The sequence below is a fragment of the Oreochromis aureus genome, unplaced genomic scaffold (assembly GCF_013358895.1).
Source record: "Oreochromis aureus strain Israel breed Guangdong unplaced genomic scaffold, ZZ_aureus HiC_scaffold_59, whole genome shotgun sequence".
Classification (NCBI taxonomy): Eukaryota; Metazoa; Chordata; class Actinopteri; order Cichliformes; family Cichlidae; genus Oreochromis; species Oreochromis aureus.
Genome location: NW_024108957.1, coordinates 212818 through 227785, shown reverse-complemented (window position 1 = coordinate 227785; position 14968 = coordinate 212818). Strand labels below are relative to the sequence as shown.

Genomic DNA, 14968 nt, shown 5'->3' with positions numbered 1-14968 from the left:
GCGTATAATGTGGTTAAGACAATGAAGGCCGGTAAGGTGCCTGGCATAGACGGTTTAACAAAAGAATTTTACATGGTTTTTTGGGATATGGTGGGGACCCACCTCCTGGAGGTTTTTAAGGAAATCATGGAGGAGGAGAGATGTCGGAAAGCATGAAAACGGGAGTGGTGACTATTCTGTTTAAGAAAGAAACCAAGCATTTAGACAATTACAGGCCACTAACTATGCTGTAAAAGACTATAAAATATTGAGTAAGATTTTGGCGAATAGGCTAGCAGGAGTCATGTCACACATAGTGGAAATGGACCAAACTTGTGGGGTACAGGGAGGAAAATCACATGGAACTTACATCTACACAGGGATGTACTCACATATGTAAAAGAGAGAAATATTGCTGCAATATGTGTGAGCCTGGACCAGCAGAAAGCTTTGACAGAGTAGATCACCCCTTTTGTGGAAGGTTATGGAGGGGCTGGGACTAGGTGGGGTCATTATAAAATGGGTAAAGGTCTTATACAAGGGCATAAATTCAAAAATCAAAATAAATGGGCATTTAACGGGTAAAGTGCAGCAAACAAGGGGATTATGCAAGGGTGCCCGCTCTCTGTGGTGCTGTTTGTTTTATACGCAGAACCCCTGGCTTGTGCAATAAGGGGGAGTTACGTTGTTAAAGGGATAACGCTGCCCCGGGGTGAGAGTTTAAAAATATCACAATACGCGGATGACACAATATTATATTTGGCAGATGATGAAAGCTTAAGGGGAGTGATAGACATTCTATATGATTATGAAAAAGCAACTGGATCGAGAATAAATAAGCAGAAGACTAGGTACAAATACCTTGGGAAGTGGGAGGGGAGGAAGGACAAGATTTGTGATTTTATGTTGTGTGAAGGTCCTATGGACGTATTAGGAATATCGTTTGGGAACGGGGAGGGGGATGCACTGTACAATTGGAAAAAGAAGATGGCAGCCGTCGAGAAAAAATTGGGATTATGGAAGACAAGAAAACTTTCTGTCTCAGGGAAAGTGTTGGTCGAAGGTCAAGTATTGCCAAAGCTGCTACATTTGGCTATGTGTTTTTCCGATGCCGCACAAGTATAGAGCTCAACTAACGAGGGAATATTTAAGTTTATATGGGGGCTATGAATATGTAAAAAAGGGCGCAAATGTATCAGGAAATATCAGAAGGTGGGAGGGATGTGCCAAACGTTCCTCTGAAGCTTGACTCAATATTCTACAGCAATGTATGCATACTCCTGAAAAAGACATATATACACAAATGCCAAATCCTGATATGGTTTTGGCTGTCTATACCATACCGGTTTCTAATAGGGTGGGATAATAAAGGCCCTAAAGCTGAGAGTAGGCCGGAGTATTTCCAGAAAATGGTAAAGTGGGGGAGGAGATATAAGGAATGCAAAGAAGAGGATACAGTGATAAATCACAAGGTATTATATAGGAAACTGGTACAGAAACTCAATGTCAATCCTGTAATGGTGAACTCTGAAGTGTGGTTACGGGCCCAGGACAAGAGTTTTAAGAACGGGCTTAAAGATTTTAATTGGTTGCACTTGCATAGAAGGCTACCAGTTAGGGTCACGATGTACGCCCACAACCTGGGGAAGCAAAAAGTATGTCCAAGGGAAAATTGTATGGAAGATGAAACTATTGAACATGTATTATGGGGATGTGAATATGCAAAAAAGGTTTGGGATGGGGTAAAAGAGAGTTATAACTGTTTGGAGAATGTGACATATGATGAGATCACTTCGTTTGGGGTTAAAGGGTGGGAAAAGAACAAAATAAAATAATTTGTATGTTGATATCAATTGTAAAACTTAAATTATGGAAAGCGAGGCAGGGACATATAACTGGAGTGTATAAATGGAGAGAGATAGGAACAGTTAAGGCAATAGAGAAAGAATTTGAAAGTATATACTGGCATGAATTAGAAAGGTGGGGAAGCGACACAATTAAGGATAGGTGGAAAATCATCTTTTAAAACCACCAAAAAGAAAAGGTGGTAAGTGATAAGGAGTGACATAATAGAAACGTGATTGTTATTTTGGTTTTGGTCCTTATTTTGTGGGACTTTACGGTTGTTTAACCTTTTTTTTTTTTTTTTTTTTTCTGTAGAATGTTTTATTGAGGTGTGATGAAATAAAGGTATGACATTGATTTGGAAAATAATATGTTACGATGTATGAGAAATGTGAAATGTAAATGTAAAGTATGGAAATGGTTTGGAAAGTAAATAAAAAAAAAAAAAAAAAAAAAAAAAAAAAAAAAAATCTGTTCTTATCAGTTTAATATCTGATACGCCCCGATTCGGGGCAACGATAAACGCATTTTTAGAACAGGGAGCTGAATAAGGGGCTCGCCCGTTCGCTCCACGCATCGACCCGGTATTGCAGCGCCCGGGAACGGTGCCCCTTTGCTGACCTTGTGCAAAAGCAAGAATGCCAAACAAATTAACATCTGCCAGAGAAGAGCCAGAAAGCAGCCTGAAGCGGCGAACATGCTCTCCAGTCACGCCTCTCCTGTCAAAGTGGAGCTCTGGAGCAGAGCAGAAGCAGGCGCTGCCTGAGAAATGCCGCTTCAGCCAAGCAAACAGGGCCTACCGTGACGAGGGCGAAGAAACACACACTCTGGCTTCTCTTCATAACGTACAAACCAAAGAAATGAAGGTCTGCCAAGCCCAGGGCCAGAAAGCAGCCTGAAGCCATGAACGTCCTCTCCAGTCACCCCTTTCCTGTCAAAGTGGAGATCTGGCCAAGCAAATAGGGCCTACCGTGACGAGGCGTGAAAGAAACACACACTCTGGCTTCTCTTCATAACGTACAAGCCAAAGAAATGAAGGTCTGCCAAGCCCAGGGCCCAGGCAGCCAGAAAGCAGCCTGAACCCCATGAACGTCCTCTCCAGTCACCCCTTTCCTGTCAAAGTGGAGATCTGGCCAAGCAAATAGGGCCTACCGTGACGAGGAGAAAGAAAACACACACTCTGGCTTCTCTTCATAACGTATAAGCCAAAGAAATGAAGGTCTGCCAAGCCCAGGGCCAGGGCCAGCAGCCTGAAGCATGAACGTCCTCTCCAGTCCCCTTTCCTGTCAAAGTGGAGCTCTGGAGCAGAGCAGGCGGGCCTGAGATCTGCCGCTTCAGCCAAGCAAACAGGGCCTACCGTGACGCCGAAGCCGGGACGAGCAGTCACTGCGGCTTCCTGCGAGGCAAAAGAAACACACACTCTGGCTCTCTTCATAACGTACAAGTCTTTCGCCTTTACTAAAGACTTCCGTGGAGAGCAGCGTTAAAGAGTTGCACCTATTTTTGGCAGGGTCTGCCGCCTGGCTGGGCCCTCTCCTCGTTGTTCAAAAGAAATAACAGAAGAAAGCAGCGCGCAATTCCAGGGAGCTCCGCAGGCCTCTGAGGTACTGTGGGTGGGCGGAGATTTGAAGCGGCTGCCTCCCTGTGAGCACCGTCAAGCGAGAAGTGTCCCGAGAAGGCGGCTCAGCCAGGAACCCGTAGCAGGCCATCGCTTCTCGGCCTTTTGGCTAAGATCAAGTGTAGTATCTGTTCTTATCAGTTTAATATCTGATACGCCCCGATTCGGGGCAACGATAAACGCATTTTTAGAACAGGGAGCTGAATAAGGGGCTCGCTCCGTTCGCTCCCACGCATCGACCGGTATTGCAGCGCCGCCCGGGAACGGTGCCCCTTTGCTGACCTTGTGCAAAAGCAAGAATGCCAAACAAATTAACATCTGCCAGAGAAGAGCCAGAAAGCAGCCTGAAGCGGCGAACATGCTCTCCAGTCACGCCTCTCCTGTCAAAGTGGAGCTCTGGAGCAGAGCAGAAGCAGGGCTGCCTGAGAAATGCCGCTTTAGCCAAGCAAACAGGGCCTACCGTGACGAGGCGAAAGAAACACACACTCTGGCTTCTCTTCATAACGTACAAACAAAGAAATGAAGGTCTGCCAAGCCCAGGGCCAGAAAGCAGCCTGAAGTCATGAACGTCCTCTCCAGTCACCCCTTTCCTGTCAAAGTGGAGATCTGGCCAAGCAAATAGGGCCTACCGTGAAAAAATGAAGGTCTGCCAAGTTGCTGAGGGCGAAAGAAAGAAACACACACTCTGGCTTCTCTTCATAACGTACAAACCAAAGAAATGAAGGTCTGCCAAGCCCAAAGAAATGAAGGTCTGCCAAGCCCAGGGCCAGAAAGCTGAAGCCTGAAGCAACGCCCTCTCCAGTCACCCCTTTCCTGTCAAAGTGGAGATCTGGCCAAGCAAATAGGGCCTACCGTGACGAGGCGAAAGAAACACACACTCTGGCTTCTCTTCATAACGTACAAGCCAAAGAAATGAAGGTCTGCCAAGCCCAGGGCCAGAAAGCAGCCTGAAGCCGCGAACGTCCTCTCCAGTCACCCCTTTCCTGTCAAAGTGGAGCTCTGGAGCAGAGCAGGCTGGGCCTGAGATCTGCCGTCTGCCAGCCAAGCAAACAGCAGCCTGAAGCCGTGAACGCCCTCTCCAGGAGTGGAGCTCTGGAGAGAGCAGGCGACGAGATCAGTCAGCCAAGCAAACAGGGCTTCCTGGCGAAGGCGAGCAGTCAAAAGAAACACACACTCTGGCTTCTCTTCATAACGTACAAGTCTTTCGCCTTTTACTAAAGACTTCCGTGGAGAGCAGCAGCGTTAAAGAGTTGCACCTATTTTTGGCAGGGTCTGCCGTCTGGCTGGGCCCTCTCCTCGTTGTTCAAAAGAAATAACAGAAGAAAGCAGCGCGCGCATTCCAGGGAGCTCCGCAGGCCTCTGAGGTACTGTGGGTGGGCGGAGATTTGAAGCGGCTGCCTCCCCTGTGAGCACCGTCACTGGCGAGAAGTGTCCCGAGAAGGCGGCTCAGCCAGGAACCCGTAGCAGGCCATCGCTCGGCCTTTTGGCTAAGATCAAGTGTAGTATCTGTTCTTATCAGTTTAATATCTGATACGCCCCCGATTCGGGGGCAACGTATTAAACGCATTTTTAGAACAGGGAGCTGAATAAGGGGCTCGCTCCGTTCGCTCCACGCATCGACCCGGTATTGCAGCGCCTCCGGGAACGGTGCCCCCTTTGCTGACCTTGTGCAAAAGCAAGAATGCCAAACAAATTAACATCTGCCAGAGAAGCCAGAAAGCAGCCTGAAGCGGCGAACATGCTCTCCAGTCACGCCTCTCCTGTCAAAGTGGAGCTCTGGAGCAGAGCAGAAGCAGGCGCGGCCTGAGAAATGCCGCTTTAGCCAAGCAAACAGGGCCTACCGTGACGAGGCGAAAGAAACACACACTCTGGCTTCTCTTCATAACGTACAAACAGAAGAAATGAAGGTCTACCAAGCCCAGGGCCAGAAAGCAGCCTGAAGCCGCAAAAAGTCCTCTCCAGTCACCCCTTTCCTGTCAAAGTGGAGCTCTGAGCAGAGCAGAAGCAGGCGCTGCCTGAGAAGAAATGCCGCCTCGGCCAAGCAAACAGGGTCTACCGTGACGAGGCTGAAAAGAAACACACACTCTGGCTTCTCTTCATAACGTACAAACCAAAGAAATGAAGGTCTGCCAAGCCCAGGGCCAGAAAGCAGCCTGAAGCCATGAACGTCCTCTCCAGTCACCCCTTTCCTGTCAAAGTGGAGCTCTGGCCAAGCAAATAGGGCCTACCGTGACGAGGCGACGAGGCGGAAGAAACACACACTCTGGCTTCTCTTCATAACGTACAAACCAAAGAAATGAAGGTCTGCCAAGCCCAGGGCCAGAAAGCAGCCCTGAAGCATGAACGTCCTCTCCAGTCACCCCTTTCCTGTCAAAGTGGAGATCTGGCCAAGCAAATAGGGCCTACCGTGACGAGGCGAAAGAAACACACACTCTGGCTTCTCTTCATAACGTACAAGCCAAAGAAATGAAGGTCTGCCAAGAAGCAGGGCCAGAAAGCAGCCTGAAGCATGAACGTCCTCTCCAGTCACCCCTTTCCTGTCAAAGTGGAGCTCTGGAGCAGAGCAGGCGGGGCCTGAGATCTGCCGCTTCAGCCAAGCAAACAGGGCCTACCGTGGACGCGGAAGCCGGGACGAGCAGTCACTGCGGCTTCCTGCGAGGCAAAAGAAACACACACTCTGGCTTCTCTTCATAACGTACAAGTCTTTCGCCTTTTACTAAAGACTTCCGTGGAGAGCAGCGTTAAAGAGTTGCACCTATTTTTGGCAGGGTCTGCCGTCTGGCTGGGCCCTCTCCTCGTTGTTCAAAAGAAATAACAGAAGAAAGCAGCGCAATTCCAGGGAGCTCCGCAGGCCTCTGAGGTACTGTGGGTGGGCGGAGATTTGAAGCGGCTGCCTCCCTGTGAGCACCGTCTGGCGAGAAGTGTCCCGAGAAGGCGGCTCAGCCAGGAACCCGTAGCAGGCCATCGCCGGCCTTTTGGCTAAGATCAAGTGTAGTATCTGTTCTTATCAGTTTAATATCTGATACGCCCGATTCGGGGCAACGTGTAAACGCATTTTTAGAACAGGGAGCTGAATAAGGGGCTCGCTCCGTTCGCTCCACGCATCGACCCGGTATTGCAGCGCCCCGGGGAACGGTGCCCCTTTGCTGACCTTGTGCAAAAGCAAGAATGCCAAACAAATTAACATCTGCCAGAGAAGAGCCAGAAAGCAGCCTGAAGCGGCGAACATGCTCTCCAGTCACGCCGCCTCTCCTGTCAAAGTGGAGCTCTGGAGCAGAGCAGAAGCAGGCGCAGAAGCAGGCGCTGCCTGAGAAATGCCGCTTTAGCCAAGCAAACAGGGCCTACCGTGACGAGGCGAAAGAAACACACACTCTGGCTTCTCTTCATAACGTACAAACCAAAGAAATGAAGGTCTGCCAAGCCCAGGGCCAGAAAGCAGCCTGAAGCCGCAAACGTCCTCTCCAGTCACCCCTTTCCTGTCAAAGTGGAGCTCTGAGCAGAGCAAATAGGGCCTGAGAAACCGTGCCAAGCAAACAGGGTCTACCGTGGCAGTCACACACTCTGGCTTCTCTTCATAACGTACAAACCAAAGAAATGAAGGTCTGCCAAGCCCAGGGCCAGAAAGCAGCCTGAAGCGCATGAACGTCCTCTCCAGTCACCCCTTTCCTGTCAAAGTGGAGATCTGGCCAAGCAAATAGGGCCTACCGTGACGAGGCGAAAGAAAACACACTCTGGCTTCTCTTCATAACGTACAAGCCAAAGAAATGAAGGTCTGCCAAGCCCAGGGCCAGAAAGCAGCCTGAAGCCGCCAAGAACGCCCTCTCCAGTCACCCCTTTCCTGTCAAAGTGGAGATCTGGCAAAGCAAATAGGGCCTACCGTGACGAGGCGAAAGAAACACACACTGGCTGGCTCTCTTCATAACGTACAAGCCAAAGAAATGAAGGTCTGCCAAGCCCAGGGCCAGAAAAGCAGCCTGAAGTCGCGAACGTCCTCTCCAGTCACCCCTTTCCTGTCAAAGTGGAGGAGCAGAGCAGCAGGCGGGCCTGAGATCTGCCGCTTCAGCCAAGCAAACAGGGCCTACCGTGACGCCGGAAGCCGGACGAGCAGTCACTGCGGCTTCCTGCGAGGCAAAAGAAACACACACTCTGGCTTCTCTTCATAACGTACAAGTCTTTCGCCTTTACTAAAGACTTCCGTGGAGAGCAGCGTTAAAGAGTTGCACCTATTTTTGGCAGGGTCTGCCGTCTGGCTGGGCCCTCTCCTCGTTGTTCAAAAGAAATAACAGAAGAAAGCAGCGCGCAATTCCAGGGAGCTCCGCAGGCCTCTGAGGTACACTGGGTGGGCGGAGATTTGAAGCGGCTGCCTCCCCTGTGAGCACCGTCACAAGCGAGAAGTGTCCCGAGAAGGCGGCTCAGCCAGGAACCCGTAGCAGGCCATCGCTTCTCGCCTTTTGGCTAAGATCAAGTGTAGTATCTGTTCTTATCAGTTTAATATCTGATACGCCCCGATTCGGGGCAACGATAAACGCATTTTTAGAACAGGGAGCTGAATAAGGGGCTCGCTCCGTTCGCTCCACGCATCGACCGGTATTGCAGCGCCCGGGAACGGTGCCCCTTTGCTGACCTTGTGCAAAAGCAAGAATGCCAAACAAATTAACATCTGCCAGAGAAGAGCCAGAAAGCAGCCTGAAGCGGCGAACATGCTCTCCAGTCACGCCTCTCCTGTCAAAGTGGAGCTCTGGAGCAGAGCAGAAGCAGGCGCTGCCTGAGAAATGCCGCTTTAGCCAAGCAAACAGGGCCTACCGTGACGAGGCGAAAGAAACACACACTCTGGCTTCTCTTCATAACGTACAAACAGAAGAAATGAAGGTCTACCAAGCCCAGGGCCAGAAAGCAGCCTGAAGCCGCAAAAGTCCTCTCCAGTCACCCCTTTCCTGTCAAAGTGGAGCTCTGGAGCAGAGCACCGTGGCGAAAGAAACACACAGCCTGCCAAAGAAATGAAGGTCTGCCAAGCCCAGGGCCAGAAAGCAGCCGTCCTCTCCAGCCAAGTCAAACAGGAGCTCTGGCTACAAATAGGGCCTACCGAGACGAGGAAAGAAACACACACTCTGGCTTCTCTTCATAACGTACAAACCAAAGAAATGAAGGTCTGCCAAGCCCAGGGCCAGAAAGCAGCCTGAAGCCATGAACGTCCTCTCCAGTCACCCCTTTCCTGTCAAAGTGGAGCTCTGGCCAAGCAAATAGGGCCTACCGTGACGAGGCGAAAAGAAACACACACTCTGGCTTCTCTTCATAACGTACAAACCAAAGAAATGAAGGTCTGCCAAGCCCAGGGCCAGAAAGCAGCCTGAAGCGCGAACGTCCTCTCCAGTCACCCCTTTCCTGTCAAAGTGGAGATCTGGCCAAGCAAATAGGGCCTACCGTGACGAGGCGAAAGAAACACACACTCTGGCTTCTCTTCATAACGTACAAGCCAAAGAAATGAAGGTCTGCCAAGCCCAGGGCCAGAAAGCAGCCTGAAGCCATGAACGCCCCTCTCCAGTCACCCCTTTCCTGTCAAAGTGGAGCTCTGAGCAGAGCAGGCGGGCCTGAGATCTGCCGCTTCAGCCAAGCAAACAGGGCCTACCGTGACGCCGGAAGCCGGGACGAGCAGTCACTGCGGCTTCCTGCGAGGCAAAAAAAACACACACTCTGGCTTCTCTTCATAACGCACAAGTCTTTCGCCTTTTACTAAAGACTTCCGTGGAGAGCAGCGTTAAAGAGTTGCACCTATTTTTGGCAGGGTCTGCCGTCTGGCTGGGCCCTCTCCTCGTTGTTCAAAAGAAATAACAGAAGAAAGCAAAGCAGCGCAATTCCAGGGAGCTCCGCAGGCCTCTGAGGTACACTGGGTGGGCGGAGATTTGAAGCGGCTGCCTCCCTGTGAGCACCACAGCGCGAGAAGTGTCCCGAGAAGGCGGCTCAGCCAGGAACCCGTAGCAGGCCATCGCTTCTCGGCCTTTTGGCTAAGATCAAGTGTAGTATCTGTTCTTATCAGTTTAATATCTGATACGCCCGATTCGGGGCAACGCGTAAACGCATTTTTAGAACAGGGAGCTGAATAAGGGGCTCGCTCCGTTCGCTCCACGCATCGACCGGTATTGCAGCGCCCCGGGAACGGTGCCCCTTTGCTGACCTTGTGCAAAAGCAAGAATGCCAAACAAATTAACATCTGCCAGAGAAGAGCCAGAAAGCAGCCTGAAGCGGCGAACATGCTCTCCAGTCACGCCTCTCCTGTCAAAGTGGAGCTCTGGAGCAGAGCAGAAGCAGGCGCTGCCTGAGAAAATGCCAGCTAGCCAAGCAAACAGGGCCTACCGTGACGAGGCGAAAGAAACACACACTCTGGCTTCTCTTCATAACGTACAAACCAAAGAAATGAAGGTCTGCCAAGCCCAGGGCCAGAAAGCAGCCTGAAGCCGCGAACGTCCTCTCCAGTCACCCCTTTCCTGTCAAAGTGGAGATCTGGCCAAGCAAATAGGGCCTACCGTGACAGGGACGTGAAAGAAACACACACTCTGGCTTCTCTTCATAACGTACAAGCCAAAGAAATGAAGGTCTGCCAAGCCCAGGGCCAGAAAGCAGCCTGAAGCCGCTGAACGTCCTCTCCAGTCACCCCTTTCCTGTCAAAGTGGAGATCTGGCCAAGCAAATAGGGCCTACCGTGACGAGGAGAAGAAAACACACACTCTGGCTTCTCTTCATAACGTACAAGCCAAAGAAATGAAGGTCTGCCAAGCCCAGGGCCAGAAAGCAGCCTGAAGCATGAACGCCCCTCTCCAGTCACCCCTTTCCTGTCAAAGTGGAGCTCTGGAGCAGAGCAGGCGGGGCCTGAGATCTGCCGCTTCAGCCAAGCAAACAGGGCCTACCGTGACGCCGAAGGCCGGGACGAGCGAGCAGTCACTGCGGCTTCCTGCGAGGCGGGAAAAAAGAAACACACACTCTGGCTTCTTTTCATAACGTACAAGTCTTTCGCCTTTTACTAAAGACTTCCGTGGAGAGCAGCGTTAAGAGTTGCACCTATTTTTGGCAGGGTCTGGCCGTCTGGCTGGGCCCTCTCCTCGTTGTTCAAAAGAAATAGCAGAAGAAAGCAGCGCGCAATTCCAGGGAGCTCCGCAGGCCTCTGAGGTACACTGGGTGGGCGGAGATTTGAAGCGGCTGCCTCCCTGTGAGCACCGTCACAAGCGAGAAGTGTCCCGAGAAGGCGGCTCAGCCAGGAACCCCCGCAGGCCATCGGCCATCTCGGCCTTTTGGCTAAGATCAAGTGTAGTATCTGTTCTTATCAGTTTAATATCTGATACGCCCCCGATTCGGGGGCAACGTATTAAACGCATTTTTAGAACAGGGAGCTGAATAAGGGGCTCGCTCCGTTCGCTCCACGCATCGACCCGGTATTGCAGCGCCTCCGGGAACGGTGCCCCCTTTGCTGACCTTGTGCAAAAGCAAGAATGCCAAACAAATTAACATCTGCCAGAGAAGAGCCAGAAAGCAGCCTGAAGCGGCGAACATGCTCTCCAGTCACGCCTCTCCTGTCAAAGTGGAGCTCTGGAGCAGCAGAGCAGAAGCAGGCGCTGCCTGAGAAATGCCGCTTAGCCAAGCAAACAGGGCCTACCGTGACGAGGCGTAAAAGAAACACACTCTGGCTTCTCTTCATAACGTACAAACAGAAGAAATGAAGGTCTACCAAGCCCAGGGCCAGAAAGCAGCCTGAAGTCGCAAAAGTCCTCTCCAGTCCCCTTTCCTGTCAAAGTGGAGCTCTGGAGCAGAGCAGAAGCAGGCGCTGCCTGAGAAATGCCGCTTAGCCAAGCAAACAGGGCCTACCGTGTGAGGCGGAAAGAAACACACACTCTGGCTTCTCTTCATAACGTACAAACAGAAGAAATGAAGGTCTACCAAGCCCAGGGCCAGAAAGCAGCCTGAAGCCGCAAAAGTCCTCTCCAGTCACCCCTTTCCTGTCAAAGTGGAGCTCTGGAGCAGAGCAGAAGCAGGCGCGGCCTGAGAAATGCCGCCTCGGCCAAGCAAACAGGGTCTACCGTGACGAGGCGAAAGAAACACACACTCTGGCTTCTCTTCATAACGTACAAACCAAAGAAATGAAGGTCTGCCAAGCCCAGGGCCAGAAAGCAGCCTGAGCCATGAACGTCCTCTCCAGTCACCCCTTTCCTGTCAAAGTGGAGATCTGGCCAAGCAAATAGGGCCTACCGTGACGACAGGGGCGAAAGAAACACACACTCTGGCTTCTCTTCATAACGCACAAGGCAAAGAAATGAAGGTCTGCCAAGCCCAGGGCCAGAAAGCAGCCTGAAGCCATGAACGCCCCTCTCCAGTCACCCCTTTCCTGTCAAAGTGGAGCTCTGGCCAAGCAAATAGGGCCTACCGTGACGAGGCGAAAGAAACACACACTCTGGCTTCTCTTCATAACGTACAAGCCAAAGAAATGAAGGTCTGCCAAGTGCAGGGCCAGAAAGCAGCCTGAAGCATGAACGCCCTCTCCAGTCACCCCTTTCCTGTCAAAGTGGAGCTCTGGAGCAGAGCAGGCAGGGGGCCTGAGATCTGCCGCTTCAGCCAAGCAAACAGGGCCTACCGTGACGCCGAAGCCGGGACGAGCAGTCACTGCGGCTTCCTGCGAGGCAAAAGAAACACACACTCTGGCTTCTCTTCATAACGTACAAGTCTTTCGCCTTTTACTAAAGACTTCCGTGGAGAGCAGCGTTAAAGAGTTGCACCTATTTTTGGCAGGGTCTGCCGTCTGGCTGGGCCCTCTCCTCGTTGTTCAAAAGAAATAACAGAAGAAAGCAGCAGCGCAATTCCAGGAGCTCCGCAGGCCTCTGAGGTACTGTGGGTGGGCGGAGATTTGAAGCGGCTGCCTCCCTGTGAGCACCGTCTGGCGAGAAGTGTCCCGAGAAGGCGGCTCAGCCAGGAACCCGTAGCAGGCCATCGCTTCCGGCCTTTTGGCTAAGATCAAGTGTAGTATCTGTTCTTATCAGTTTAATATCTGATACGCCCCGATTCGGGGCAACGATAAACGCATTTTTAGAACAGGGAGCTGAATAAGGGGCTCGCTCCGTTCGCTCACCACGCATCGACCCGGTATTGCAGCGCCCGGGAACGGTGCCCCTTTGCTGACCTTGTGCAAAAGCAAGAATGCCAAACAAATTAACATCTGCCAGAGAAGAGCCAGAAAGCAGCCTGAAGCGGCGAACATGCTCTCCAGTCACGCCTCTCCTGTCAAAGTGGAGCTCTGGAGCAGAGCAAGCAGGCGCGGCCTGAGAAATGCCGCTTTAGCCAAGCAAACAGGGCCTACCGTGACGAGGCGAAAGAAACACACACTCTGGCTTCTCTTCATAACGTACAAACAGAAGAAATGAAGGTCTACCAAGCCCAGGGCCAGAAAGCAGCCTGAAGTCCAGAGCAAAAAAGTCCTCTCCAGTCACCCCTTTCCTGTCAAAGTGGAGCTCTGGGCCAGCAGAGCAGAAGCAGGCGGCCTGAGAAATGCCGCCCGGCCAAGCAAACAGGGTCTACCGTGACGAGGCGAGGAAAGAAACACACACTCTGGCTTCTCTTCATAACGTACAAACCAAAGAAATGAAGGTCTGCCAAGCAAGCCCAGGGCCAGAAAGCAGCCTGAAGTCGCGAACGTCCTCTCCAGTCACCCCTTTCCTGTCAAAGTGGAGCTCTGGCCAAGCAAAGCAGGGCCTACCGTGACGAGGCGAAAGAAACACACACTCTGGCTTCTCTTCATAACGTACAAACCAAAGAAATGAAGGTCTGCCAAGCCCAGGGCCAGAAAGCAGCCTGAAGTCATGAACGTCCTCTCCAGTCACCCCTTTCCTGTCAAAGTGGAGCTCTGGCCAAGCAAATAGGGCCTACCGTGTGAAAAAAACACACACTCTGGCTTCTTCATAACGTACAAACCAAAGAAATGAAGGTCTGCCAAGCGCAGGGCCAGAAAGCAGCCTGAAGCGCATAAACGTCCTCTCCAGTCACCCCTTTCCTGTCAAAGTGGAGATCTGGCCAAGCAAATAGGGCCTACCGTGACGAGGCGAAAGAAACACACACTCTGGCTTCTTCATAACGTACAAGCCAAAGAAATGAAGGTCTGCCAAGCCCAGGGCCAGAAAGCAGCCTGAAGCCATGACGTCCTCTCCAGTCACCCCTTTCCTGTCAAAGTGGAGCTCTGGAGCAGAGCAGGCGGGGCCTGAGATCTGCCGCTTCAGCCAAGCAAACAGGGCCTACCGTGACGCCGGAAGCCGGGACGAGCAGTCACTGCGGCTTCCTGCGAGGCAAAAAAACACACACTCTGGCTTCTCTTCATAACGTACAAGTCTTTCGCCTTTTACTAAAGACTTCCGTGGAGAGCAGCGTTAAAGAGTTGCACCTATTTTTGGCAGGGTCTGCCGTCTGGCTGGGCCCTCTCCTCGTTGTTCAAAAGAAATAACAGAAGAAAGCAGCGCGCAATTCCAGGAGCTCCGCAGGCCTCTGAGGTACTGTGGGTGGGCGGAGATTTGAAGCGGCTGCCTCCCTGTGAGCACCGTCACAAGCGAGAAGTGTGTCCCGAGAAGGCGGCTCAGCCAGGAACCCGTAGCAGGCCATCGCCGGCCTTTTGGCTAAGATCAAGTGTAGTATCTGTTCTTATCAGTTTAATATCTGATACGCCCCGATTCGGGGCAACGTGACAAACGCATTTTTAGAACAGGGAGCTGAATAAAGGGCTCGCTCCGTTCGCTCCACGCATCGACCCGGTATTGCAGCGCCCGGGAACGGTGCCCCTTTGCTGACCTTGTGCAAAAGCAAGAATGCCAAACAAATTAACATCTGCCAGAGAAGCCAGAAAGCAGCCTGAAGCGGCGAACATGCTCTCCAGTCACGCCTCTCCTGTCAAAGTGGAGTCTGGAGCTCTGGAGCAGAGCAAGCAGCGCACTCTGGCCTGAGAAATGCCGCTCAGCCAAGCAAACAGGGCCTACCGTGACAAGCAAACAGAGGCCTACCGTGAAGAAACACACACTCTGGCTTCTCTTCATAACGTACAAACCAAAGAAATGAAGGTCTGCCAAGCCCAGGGCCAGAAAGCAGCCTGAAGCCAGAACGTCCTCTCCAGTCACCCCTTTCCTGTCAAAGTGGAGATCTGGCCAAGCAAATAGGGCCTACCGTGACGAGGCGAAAGAAACACACACTCTGGCTTCTCTTCATAACGCATACAAGCCAAAGAAATGAAGGTCTGCCAAGCCCAGGGCCAGAAAGCAGCCTGAAGCGAACGTCCTCTCCAGTCACCCCTTTCCTGTCAAAGTGGAGATCTGGCTGTCAAATAGGGCCTCCGTGACGAGGAGAAAGAAACACACACTCTGGCTTCTCTTCATAACGCATAAGCCAAAGAAATGAAGGTCTGCCAAGCCCAGGGCCAGAAAGCAGCCTGAAGCATGACGCCCTCTCAGTCACCCTTTCCTGTCAAAGTGGAGCTCTGGAGCAGAGCAGGCGGGGCCTGAGATCTGCAAAA

The 14968-nt window shown here is 51.8% G+C and overlaps 17 non-coding genes across 17 annotated transcripts; all 17 read left to right on the top strand.

Annotated features, from left to right (window-relative positions):
- Positions 1-2241: 2241 nt before the first annotated feature.
- Positions 2242-2440, top strand: LOC120437156. Its single transcript, XR_005610863.1, has one exon. It is a non-coding gene; the product is annotated as a U2 spliceosomal RNA (small nuclear RNA).
- An 800-nt stretch (positions 2441-3240) lies between these two features.
- LOC120437253 lies at positions 3241-3353 on the top strand. Its single transcript, XR_005610953.1, has one exon. It is a non-coding gene; the product is annotated as a U5 spliceosomal RNA (small nuclear RNA).
- Positions 3354-3531: 178 nt separating this feature from the next.
- LOC120437275 lies at positions 3532-3719 on the top strand. Its single transcript, XR_005610973.1, has one exon. It is a non-coding gene; the product is annotated as a U2 spliceosomal RNA (small nuclear RNA).
- An 893-nt stretch (positions 3720-4612) lies between these two features.
- On the top strand, positions 4613-4728 carry LOC120437227. The gene has a single exon (XR_005610925.1). It is a non-coding gene; the product is annotated as a U5 spliceosomal RNA (small nuclear RNA).
- A 184-nt stretch (positions 4729-4912) lies between these two features.
- Positions 4913-5100, top strand: LOC120437233. The gene has a single exon (XR_005610932.1). It is a non-coding gene; the product is annotated as a U2 spliceosomal RNA (small nuclear RNA).
- A 1014-nt stretch (positions 5101-6114) lies between these two features.
- On the top strand, positions 6115-6227 carry LOC120437182. The gene has a single exon (XR_005610882.1). It is a non-coding gene; the product is annotated as a U5 spliceosomal RNA (small nuclear RNA).
- Positions 6228-6400: 173 nt separating this feature from the next.
- On the top strand, positions 6401-6588 carry LOC120437127. Its single transcript, XR_005610842.1, has one exon. It is a non-coding gene; the product is annotated as a U2 spliceosomal RNA (small nuclear RNA).
- A 995-nt stretch (positions 6589-7583) lies between these two features.
- On the top strand, positions 7584-7695 carry LOC120437241. Its single transcript, XR_005610940.1, has one exon. It is a non-coding gene; the product is annotated as a U5 spliceosomal RNA (small nuclear RNA).
- A 183-nt stretch (positions 7696-7878) lies between these two features.
- Positions 7879-8061, top strand: LOC120437285. Its single transcript, XR_005610983.1, has one exon. It is a non-coding gene; the product is annotated as a U2 spliceosomal RNA (small nuclear RNA).
- Positions 8062-9128: 1067 nt separating this feature from the next.
- Positions 9129-9241, top strand: LOC120437204. The gene has a single exon (XR_005610903.1). It is a non-coding gene; the product is annotated as a U5 spliceosomal RNA (small nuclear RNA).
- A 183-nt stretch (positions 9242-9424) lies between these two features.
- On the top strand, positions 9425-9609 carry LOC120437279. Its single transcript, XR_005610977.1, has one exon. It is a non-coding gene; the product is annotated as a U2 spliceosomal RNA (small nuclear RNA).
- An 803-nt stretch (positions 9610-10412) lies between these two features.
- Positions 10413-10527, top strand: LOC120437236. The gene has a single exon (XR_005610935.1). It is a non-coding gene; the product is annotated as a U5 spliceosomal RNA (small nuclear RNA).
- A 184-nt stretch (positions 10528-10711) lies between these two features.
- LOC120437165 lies at positions 10712-10899 on the top strand. The gene has a single exon (XR_005610867.1). It is a non-coding gene; the product is annotated as a U2 spliceosomal RNA (small nuclear RNA).
- Positions 10900-12117: 1218 nt separating this feature from the next.
- On the top strand, positions 12118-12230 carry LOC120437181. Its single transcript, XR_005610881.1, has one exon. It is a non-coding gene; the product is annotated as a U5 spliceosomal RNA (small nuclear RNA).
- Positions 12231-12410: 180 nt separating this feature from the next.
- LOC120437292 lies at positions 12411-12596 on the top strand. The gene has a single exon (XR_005610990.1). It is a non-coding gene; the product is annotated as a U2 spliceosomal RNA (small nuclear RNA).
- A 1173-nt stretch (positions 12597-13769) lies between these two features.
- On the top strand, positions 13770-13882 carry LOC120437180. Its single transcript, XR_005610880.1, has one exon. It is a non-coding gene; the product is annotated as a U5 spliceosomal RNA (small nuclear RNA).
- A 178-nt stretch (positions 13883-14060) lies between these two features.
- Positions 14061-14248, top strand: LOC120437298. The gene has a single exon (XR_005610996.1). It is a non-coding gene; the product is annotated as a U2 spliceosomal RNA (small nuclear RNA).
- The last annotated feature ends 720 nt before the right edge of the window (positions 14249-14968 follow it).